The 10,790-nt window shown below is 54.8% G+C and overlaps 1 long non-coding RNA gene across 3 annotated transcripts; it reads left to right on the forward strand.

Annotated features, from left to right (window-relative positions):
- Positions 1-44: 44 nt before the first annotated feature.
- LOC138923533 (uncharacterized) lies at positions 45-10,790 on the forward strand. Of its 3 annotated transcripts, none has more exons than XR_011437258.1 (4): positions 45-1,991; positions 2,263-2,581; positions 2,703-3,167; positions 7,391-7,602. It is a non-coding gene; the product is annotated as an uncharacterized lncRNA (long non-coding RNA). The 3 variants fall into 3 exon arrangements; XR_011437260.1 differs by lacking the exon at positions 2,263-2,581 and adding an exon at positions 8,020-10,790 and having other exon boundaries at positions 70-1,991; positions 7,391-7,500; XR_011437259.1 differs by having other exon boundaries at positions 70-1,991; positions 2,263-2,357.

A 10,790-nucleotide genomic window follows, 5' to 3' on the forward strand; every position in this document is an offset into this window, starting at 1 on the left:
GGCCGGGGAAACAAAGGGAGGTGGGGCGGGGCCGCGCCGGGGCGGGGCGGGGAGGGGCGGGGCGGGGCCGGGGCTCCTCAGGGAGGCGGGACTGATAGCCGCCTCATCCGCGGTCCAATCGGGGCCCATCTGGGAAGGGCGAGCGTAAGGACCACATGCGATCTAGCCAGCAGGGCGTGCTCCTTCCAAACCCAGGACTCAGGTTTGCAGGGTTGGCCTGCTTTACAGAAAGGGGAAACTGAGGCCCAAGGAGCGAGATCACCTGTAGCTCCAAGTCAGATAGTCCCATTCACTTGTTCATCTTTTATTCATTCAACAAACACTTTCGCAGCACGTACGGTGTGGGTTAGGAGTGGAGTAGAGGCAAACTTGGCAGTCCCTTAAGGAGCTGGGTCAAGCAGGACAGGAGATTTCTCGGGGTCACTAACGCATGATAAAGGAGCCCAGAATCGGGCTGTTTCCCCTTCCTACCTCAAAGCTTTTGTGGTTTTGCTATTCCCAACCTGAAATGCCTTCCTGTCACCCCCATATACCCAAGCACCAATCATCTTTAAAACCTCTGTCCTCATCGTAGGTGATCTTTCGGCATCGTCTGACCCGGCAGTCAGGGTTTTTCTCTGTCTCACTAGCTGCTCCTCTTCAAGTGCCCAGCATCCACCCCTTCTCTGCCTCTCCTGTTGGGGTGTTAGGGTGGCCCATGGCTCTGGCCAGATGTGCTTCTATTCGACAGACGCTCTCCCAGTCATGCTCTCCCAGGCTTTAAGCAGCATCCACATACTGGAGTGACTGCCAGATCCGTATTTCCAGGCCAGACCTCGCCCAGGAGGCATCGCAAACCTCTTGGGAAAACAAAGTGCTTTATTCACCGCCCCCCAACCTGCTCCTCCACATTCTTCTCTTTCTCAGTAAATGGCCACTCTATCCACGGGGCTGCTCAGGCGGAAAGCGTCCTTGAGTGCGTCCTTTCCCTCGCCCCCTTGTGCAGCCCTTCCCTGCACTCCCCCAGCACGCACTGCCTCCCCTTTACAGCGTCAGCTGGAGTTTTCCGTCTGAGTGGCTGTCCCCCACCCCTGGTGAAGTGTGACCCTTCTAGGACAAGGCAGGGGCCTGACTGATTCATTTCTGTGTGCAGAACAGGGCCTGGCGCCCTGAAGGCACTCGGGGAAAGCTGGTAGAGGGATGGATGAATGGGTAAGGTCTTGACAGTGACCGGGGCGGACCCAAGCCCCATCTCCCTGCACACACACACGCACACACATGCACTAACACACACACACACACACACACACACCCCACTGAAAGCCTGGCTTCCAATCTGACTTGCCAAACAAATTCCTGCATGAACATAAGAAGCCTCCCCACGTCTCCCCAGCCAGGCCCCAGTGTGGTTGGGGCATGTACTCAGAGCTCAGGAAATCAGAATCTCAGGGACGGAAGTAGTTAGGACAAAGGACAGCACTCCAGGCTGCCGGCTTTGGACCGTTGCCCTCTGCCTGACATGCTTTTCTCCCTGTGCCTGGCCAACTCCTACTGACCCTTCAAGTCCCACCCTAAAGGTCACTTTCCCCAGGAAGGCTTCAGAGCCACCCCTGCACCAAGTACAGCTATGGCAGACACACATCAAGGCGACCCCCAATGAGTCACGCCCTCGTGCCATCCCCTCGACCTTGAGCGCAGGCTGAGCCTGTGGCAGCTCCTAGCCGGTAGAATGTGGCAGAGGTGACGGGCTGTCACTCCCATGGACACGTTACACAGCATAAGAATTCATCTTAACACACCAGAGAGAGAGGTTCTGCTTACAGACTGAGGAGCAGTCGCCTGCGTGCCGTCAGGGGGCCTTTGGAGAAGCCCACCTGGCGGAGGGTCTGTAGGACCTAAGGGCAGCCTCTGGTGGACAACCAGCAAAAAGCTGGGCCTGCAATCACGCGGGCCCATAGAATTGAATCCTGGCGTCAACTGGAACCAGCTTGGAAGTGAACTCCTTCCTAGTGGTGAGAATGCAGCCCGGCCAAAACATTGATGAAGCCTGGGGGGCCCTGAGCAGAGGACCCAGCTAAAATATGCCAGAGGCAAAGCACAGAAACTGAGTTAAGAAATGTGTGTGTTGTGTTAAGCTGCTACGCTTGTGGTTATTTGTTATGAAAAAATAAAAATCTAACACTAGGTTCCCTCCCCAGTTGACCCATTCTTAGCACCCTGTACTTCTTTCTGGCATTCATCACAATTATACTTATTTGTTTAAAATCTCTCTCTTGCCAATAGTGTGGAAGCCCCATGAGAAGAGAAATGGAGCCTGTCTTTCTCATCGCTGTGCCCAGCACGTTTTTGTTCGAGGGCAACTGGTTGCAGGCAGACCGGTCAGTCCTTCCAGGCCCCCTCTGCCCTGGCCGTGTTCCATTACAGAGCCCCGAATAGTTTCTTGCCTTCCCATCCTCCCATATAGCCCAAGGTGGCCATGTGACCGTGTCCTGGCCAGTGAGACATAGTGGAAGGTGGCTGCAAGGTTTCTGGCATTTGTGTCCCAGGGCTGGTTTGGACCAGACCGTGAGAGCTGATTGCTCTTTGTTCAGAAATTTTGGAAGTAAGTTGTTAAACACAGTCATTACTTAAAAATTAAATTACGTAAACTTACAATTAAAAGTTATATTAAAAAAAGATGATAAATACTCATAATTCATTCCTTCCTGATTATTTTCCTACAGTTTACAATTACCCATGCTACCGAGGATTTTGCATCTACTGTAACTGGATGCTGGAAGGACTGTAGAATGGGGTGCTGCTGGCGTCTCTTCCCGTTTCCAAAGCCAGCGATGTCACGTTGGCAGCTGGAGATCAGAGGTGGTAGCACAATTTGTGCCACAGAAATTGGCAACTGCTACAAGTCAGGACTTCCTTCCTCCTTTCCGCCAGAATGCCAGGAATTGAAGATTTGCCAGCACATCGCTCATCTCTAGGGACGACTTTCCTCTCTGGGAAAAGAAATAGACACAGCTGATACTGTTTCTTCTCAGCAGCAGGGATTATTACCTTGAACACATGTGATGTCTGGAGCTGTGGCAGCCATCTCACCACCACGAGCAAAGTCAGAATCAGAGAGATTCTGACTCTTCCACCCTTGAGCCACTGAATCAAGACCAAGAATCACCAACCTCCAGATTGTCTGTTAGGTAGGAAAAACAAGTTCCTTATTTGTATAAGCCTCTGTTAGCCAATTTTTCTGTAACTTACAGAATTCCTAGCTGAAGCGTAGAGGCATTCGACAAATGTTTGTCAAATTAACAAACTTGGCCTGACTCTCCTTCCTCATCAGTGGTCACTGTATTTGGGCTTATGTCCACTAACAAGAAACTCACCACCCAGTGAGCCGGTCCAGGCGTGGTTTCATGGCTCTGATTAGTTTCTCCCTAAATGAAACTGAAATGTTGGGACTTCTTGGAACCTCGGAAAATAAGTCCAACCCCTCTTTGCCACCACAGCCTTCCTGCTGTAAGGAGCCTTCACTCCACAGGAAAATAAATCAGGGTTTGCTGAGCCGAAAGTTGGGCCAACGCTCTTTGTGGAAACTCCTGACCTCGTCTGATACCGTGAAGGGCTAGGCAGTGGGGTTAGTGGCCCGAGAGCTCTTCCAGTAACAAGTTCTCTTGTGGAGAAAAATTAATTGCAAGCTATTTATATGCTAAGTGAAGCTGCATTTCCATGACACTTTTGACGCGGTCTGCCTAGATTCTGGGGCCTACAGGGAGCAAAGATCATCTATGGCAACTGGGCACCTGCAGGAAATCTGGGCCCAGATTAGGCTGTGATGTCAGCACACCGACGCAATGAAAGCCCACAGGGCCGCCGCGTTAGCCATCCATTGCTATGTAACAAATTACCCCAAACCCAGCAGCCTAGAACAACTTGCATTTATCATCTTGCAGTCTTTGTGGGTCAGCAATCCAACACAGCTGAACTGGGGTGTCTGGCCCAAGGTCTCTTGCAGGCTACAATCAAACTGCAGGCCAGGGTGGCGGTCTCATGCGAAGACTTAACCGGGGGGGGCCGCCCATTGCCAAGCTCACTCATATTGCTGTCCACAGGCCACAGTTCCTCCCTGGCTGTTGGGCTCCCTCCATAGCTTACTACGTGAGCCCTACCCAGGATACCTCACAGTACACAGCTGACTTTCCTCAGGGCAAGTGAGTGGGAGAACGCTTGAGATGGAAGCCACAGTTTTTTTGCAACCCAGTACCAAAAGTGACATTCCATCACTTTTACTGTCTTCTATTAAAAGTGAGTCAGTAGGTCCAGCCCACACTCAAGGGGAGGGGACCACGCAAGGGAGAGAACTCCAGGAAGCAGGGGTCGTTGGAGGTCAGCTCAGAGGCTGCCTATCACGGCTGCCGAAAACCAATGGTTTAAAAAAAAAATCGTCCAAGCAGCCATAGAAAATGAACATCATATTCTGGGGAATAGTAAGAATTACAGATGACTTCTTACCAGAGAAAATGGAAGTCAAAAGGCGACGGGATAGCAGTCTGATAAGCTTGAAAGAGGGGGAAAAAACTGTCAACCCATCTCCTCTGAAACAAACAACCACTTCCGTGGACCGTCTCTCCCACCATGTACATGCACTGTCTTCTGTCTCCTTCATGCACGGGGCGTAATATGAAAAACACCACTTCCCAGCTGGCCCCAAGCATGTCGTTCTCTTGCTCTGCTTGGTGCCTTTGCAAACACGGTGGAGTAGTGTCCTGGAGAAAGCATAAGTTTGACAGCAAAACAGTCTCTTGAAACTCAGCACTAACCCCTGTGTGACAGTGGGCAAGTCTCTTAGCTTCTCTGAGCCTCCGTAGCCACAATAGTAAAGTATGGATAGTGCCTACTATGCTGGATTTTTCTGAGAATTAAATGGACAGCATATGTAAATTGCCTAGCACATGGTAAGTGCCCAGTAGATGTAAGTGGTTTTCCCGCTCAAGCCCCCACCTGGCAAACTCCTACCCATTCTTCAAGACCCAGTTCAAACATCACCTCCCTGAAGCTGCCTCGGCTCTCCGGGAAGACATCTTTGCCTCCTGCATGATCGAACCGTTGCTTGAACAACCCACCCTGGACAGCTACGCCTCACCCTCTCACACTCATGGTCTGTTTCCAGCTCCGTCTCCCCCACGCGACAACCAGTTCCTCCAGGGCGGGACGTCTGATTCCCACTATCTCCCCCGCACCCGCGAGGCACCTGGCTCCACGGTATCCGCTCGCTGAGCAGTTGCTATCTGACTGGAAACAATTCAGGGTTAAAACAAGTTGTCCAGACCTTGCTCTTCCACAAACTAAACAGCATCCCCGTCTTCCTTTCCTCCTTCCTTCCCTGTCACCATGAGAGAAGCGACTTCCCATGCCCCAGGATTGACTCAGTCGTCACCTTCGCTGACCAGCCTGTACAGAACAGCACTGTGTCCTGTCGCTCTCTCCCCTTGTCCTGTGTGATGTTTTTTCTTTAGCATTTATCCCCCCGCGACGCATGCGTGGTCTGTCTGCTCCGCCCACGCCAAACTGAAGACAAGTTCCAGATTTTTATCGATCTCGTTCACTGCTGTATCTCGAGGTCCCCAAAGAGTGCTTGCACACAGTAGGCACTCAGTAACTGTTTGTTGAATTACTCAATCTCATGGGGCTGTCAAGAGATTCAAATCAGACCACGGTGCCTGGCGGGCATTGTGCTCTCAGTCCATCTTGGCTTTTCTTCCTCTTCTCCCTCCCTCCCCTGCCTCTTTCCCGTTGGCATTTCCATGCTCAGGTCTCTCTCATTAAAAGAATAACACCCCCCACTCTCAGTCCCCAGGTCCTGGTGAGTCTCTCCTGGGAACCCCTGTCCTCCCAGCCTCCTGCCGCAGCCTCCCCCAGCCTTTGCATCTCTCCCCAGAATTATGGCAAAGCATCCACATCAGCCTCCCTGCCTGTGGGCCTGGCCCCTCCCACCCTTGTCCACGGGGTGGAGACAGCGCTATAAGAGCAAACCACCAGACTCCTTTCCAAGGGAAAACACATGTACTGGTCTGCGAAGCCACCTTGAACCGTAGGTTTGATTATAAAGACCCTCCAGCCATAGGTGGAGGGGCTGAGGCAGAGATACAAGTGGACCTGAGCCACTCTGGACGCGAAGGGCTCGGCAGCTACGTGTGGGAGCCCCCAGAGCAGGGGCAAGATGAAGGCAGTAGGGGTGAGGGGACTCAAGGAGAGAAGAGGAAAAGGGCTGCAGGGGAAACCCGGCTGGTGGGAGACGCCTTGTGACAACCATGGCCCAGGCTGTTCTTTTGTGTGTGTGTGAGGAAGATTAGCTCTGAGCTAACATCTGTGCCAATCTTCTTCTATTTTGTCTGTGGGACCCCTGTCACAGCATGGCTTGCTGAGCGCTGCGTAGGCCCGCAGCCAGGACCCGAACCTGTGAACCCCGGGCCTCCAAAGCGGAGCATGTGAACTTGACCGCTCCACCACCGGGCTGGCCCCTTAAGAAACATTTTTAAAGGAACATGTCACTGTGGAGGCTGGGCAGCTGCCATGTATGAAGTCACCGCAAGGCGGAAGAGTCCTTGCCACGGGAATGTTTGAACAGTGTGGCCTGGAGCCCTTGGGGACATCCAGCCAGTGCCTCCTCCGGCAGTTGGAGAACCGGAGGTTTGGTGAGGTCACTGACTTGCCTGAGGGCACACCCTTAGTGAACATCAGAGCCAGGTCCTCGAACTCAGGCCCGGACACTTTACACCGATCACTCGATCTGGACCGTTCTATGATGAAAGCGCAGGCCTCCCTTTCCCCCCTACGTTCTGAAAAGATATAAATCTGCAACTTTTATGAGTGCCTACTCTGTGCCAGGCACTGGGCAGGATGCTGTGGACGGAAATTACTAAGACTCTGGGTTTGCTGGTTTGTGGCTCCTTAACCTAGGGCCCTGCCATGTCCTTCTCCACTTCTCCCATTTCCTTATCCATGCATCTCAGTTTCAGAGGAAGACTCTGGCCAGTTAGTCACCGTTTCTCCTGTTGGACAGGACTGCTGTGTCAGACCACCCACGGGCTGCTGGTCAACCTGCCCGTTAGCTGCCTTTGGATCTGGTGCCACCTCTGGTCCAATCTGAGGTGTCCAGGAGGGCAGAGCCAGGGCCCCAGAAGGCGACCTCTGGACTATAAGGCAACTAAGGGCTGCCCCTCAGCAGAGCTGAGGGGGTGGGGCCACGGCTGGTCAGTGTTGAAAGAGGTGAATAGACAGATGCAATGGGTTTGGCCCAACCTCACCCCCAGAAGTGGTGGGAGAGTCCTCCCCAATCCCCCCCCCGTGTCGTCTTTGGACTGTGGGAGAATATCTGAGTCCAGAGGATGACTGCAAACCCCTTCGATCTACTTTTTTCTAGGGGAAAAAACGTCTTGGAAACATTTGCAGGACCACAGAGCTTTTAGAGTCGAGGAGAGTGACAAACATTTTGGCAAGTGAGAAGTGCGGCTGTGCTGGCAGCTGATGAAGGTGGGCAGCCTGGTCTCCAACACATCGTGGGACTTTGGGGGAGCATCCTGACTGGTGGGGCTCCCCGGGGGAAAGTAAAGCAGGTGTCTGGCAGACCTCAAAGGCATGGGGCCTCAAAGTGCTGAGGAAGGAACTGCAGGGTGGCAAACCGACTAGGGTCTGCACATCCTCACACTTGCTGATGGCTGGTGACCAAGGGCAGCTGGAAGAAGCCCACCACGAGGGAGGGTGGGCCAGATGGAGCCCAGGCAGGAGGTCAACGGGAGCAGTGATGTCAGACAGGACAGAGGCTGTGCCCACTCCTCCCCCAGCTCTGGGCTGCCCCCTCCCTCCAGAGGACTCAAGAGAGAGCTGCAGGTCCCTACAGCCCAGTGGCTTCCTCTGGGCCCTCCGGAAGAATCTGTTATGAGATGCAGAAAGCATGTTCTGTAGGCTGGAGAGAGAAGAGCTCTGGGTGTCAGTGCTCCTGGGATCAGCAGTGGAGTGTGACCATGGGCTAGGGACCTTGCCTTATTACAGGAGCAGTGGCAGCCATCGACCACCCTCCACGGCCCTGGACAGTTGTGCCAGACGGTTATATTTATCCCTGGAGGGCAGGAGCACTGGGGCAACCGTAAGAGTAACACATGGCTACCCCCTGGCAGGTGAGGCCAGGGGAAAGGCGGGTGTCCCCAAAAGAGACCCAGAAACCAGGACTGAGTACATCCCAGGGGGCACCATGGTGGAGACAGAAGGGTTGAGGAAGGGAGGAGAGGAGCCCAGAGAGGGGTGTCCATGAGCAGCTGGCCGCCGTGGGCAGCAGGGTCAGTCCCAGGGCTGTCCCACCTGGCGGGGGAGGAGCTGGGGAGCCTCATTGGTTGCGGGCTGCTGCCAGATGTGCATAAACTCCCTGGCCTCGGGCCAGGCCCTCAGGCCATCTGAGCAGGTGCCAGGGCCAGAATGCAGCTGTGTGCAGACTGACCTGCAGATTCCAGGGGATGTTGCAAGCCAGGGGGCTCCAGCCAGGCACGGTGGTGTCTCCCTGGCAGGGTTTGAAGATTGCTACGAGCTGATGTGGAAACTGTGGAAACCAAGGTACAGCTGGGCTCTGGTGGAGCACAGAGAAGGGAATGCCCCTTCCCCGGCCGGCCCGGCCATGCTGGGCGGCTCCTGGGGCCAACAGGCAGCTTCCTGTCCTCAGGCCTTTGCCTGGTCTGTGTCCTCAGCCTGCAATACCCACTCCTCCTTCCTTCACTTGGCCTTCACTCGCTGGTCCTGCCCGCCTTCTGGACTCAGCTCCAAGGAGCTCAGTGTGGGACGCCTTCCCAGACACCCCACCCTGCCCTCTGCCCCAGCATGCGCTGCCTCTGCTGCCCGGGCCTGTTCCTCTGACCATCTTGTATCAGTCAGCTTGGGCTGCATAACAAAATGCCACAGACCCGGGGCTTAACCAACAGGCAGTTATTCTCATTGTTTTGGAAGCTGGGGAGTCTGAGATCATGAGGTTCCTGGTGAAGGCCATCTTCCTGGCTTGTAGCTGGCCGCTTTCTCGCTGTGTGCTCACAGGGCCTTCCCTCGGGGCACGTGCAAGGAAACTGTCTTCCTCTTCATATGAGGCACCAGTCAGGACCCCACCCTTATGACCTCATTCAGCCTCAGTGACCTCCTTCTAGGCCCCGTCTCCAAATACAGTCACATTGGGGGTTTGGGCTTCAACATGTGGATTTGGGGGGACATAATTCAGCCCATAGCACATCTCCTCTGTGGGTTCGTGATCAGTTCTTGAGGTCAGGGCAGTGTCTCCTTCACCTCTTTTTTTGTCATTCCCAGCTCAGTAAACATTTGTCAATGAGCTGGGTTGTATGGATGGAAGGAAGGGTGGTAACAGTTTGGGGAGGGGGGTTCCATCATGGACGTCTTTGCAAAGGAGATAGCATCTCAGCTGGGTATTGAAGGTTGAATAGGAGTTTGGCAGGTGGGGCATTCCAGGGAGAGGGAGGAGCCTTTGCAAAGAGCACAGTGTTTGGGAGAGAGATGAGAAGAAGTTCCTCAAGAAATGAGGGCACAAGAGGTAAGGAGCAAAGAAGAGTCTGGAGAGGGAGTCAGTGACCAGGTGAGGCCTGTGAAGGAGTGAGGGCAGAGGTCACGGAGGTCCCCCAGTGAGGTCTCCAGGCGGGGGATGGCACCATCAAGTGTGCGCTACAGACAGATTGCTTGGGCTGCTGAGCACAGGACAGGCGAGGGAACGCAGGGGTGTGTGAGTGCTAGAACAGAGAGATCGCCAGGGCGCTGGGGGCTGGAGGAGCGGTGCGGGCAGGGCTAGCTAACCGGAGCTATCAAAAGGCGTGAGGGTGTCCCCCAGGCCTCACGATTCAGACAGGAGCAAAGGGAGCCTCTGTTAGTCATGAAACCTTGCTCAGTGACAGCCTGGCCACCTCTGGTCGTCACCAGGAAGGCACCATCTCCCTTCTCGTTTAACTTGTCAGAAGTGCTCTCATGCTGGGGCAGGCGCCTCCCAGCCCAGAGCTTGGGGACCTGGCCGGGTCACAGAGTGCCCAGCACGGGTGCATCACTTACCCCACGCCAGAGTTCCTTCCACTCTGGACGGTGGGGACCAGCTTCTGGAATGATCCAGTGTTCACCTGTGTAATGATAGGTTTCTGCTGTGGAGGGGCAGCCTGGGAGCCAAGAGAGACGACAGCAAGGAGCGGAGGTGACCTGGTAGCACGGAAAATGAGGTGGGGCAGGGGCCTCGGGAGGAGCAGCGGGAGGTTTTGGGACGACTGCCTGGTCTCGGGTGACCTGCACGCCAGCTCCGCTCCTGGCTCCCCAGGCAGGCTTGTCGGGGAGCACACATGGGACGGTCCTTCTTCTCCAAACCCAGAGTGTGGGCTGTGGGTCTTCACTCTGACAGTCACAGCTCGGTGATCCTGGGCAAGATCCATAAAGTGGGCTTCAGAAGGATCTGCCCCATAGCATCATTGTGAGGACCCCAGGTGCTCAGATGGGGCGAAGAGCTCAGGGAGGAAGAGCTGAGAAATGCACACCGCAACGATGCCCTTCACCTCCCGGTGACTGTGCCAGGGCGGGTGCCTGGCCTGGGTGCCGGGGGCCTGAAGCCCCTGTCTGTGTTCCCCAGGGAAGGCGGCTGGCAAGCAGGTTCCCTGCTGCTCGTCGCTGGCTGTAGGGTGCCTCTGCTTCACACTGCACCACCCACTTTCACCCTGCTGACCCCGGGTCCAGGCTTGGGGCGGGGGCGGGGGGACCACCCTGTAGATTTTTCTCATGTAAAACAACTAAGCAACATCTTC

This window comes from Equus caballus, chromosome 3 (genome assembly GCF_041296265.1).
Source record: "Equus caballus isolate H_3958 breed thoroughbred chromosome 3, TB-T2T, whole genome shotgun sequence".
In the NCBI taxonomy this organism is placed as follows: Eukaryota; Metazoa; Chordata; class Mammalia; order Perissodactyla; family Equidae; genus Equus; species Equus caballus.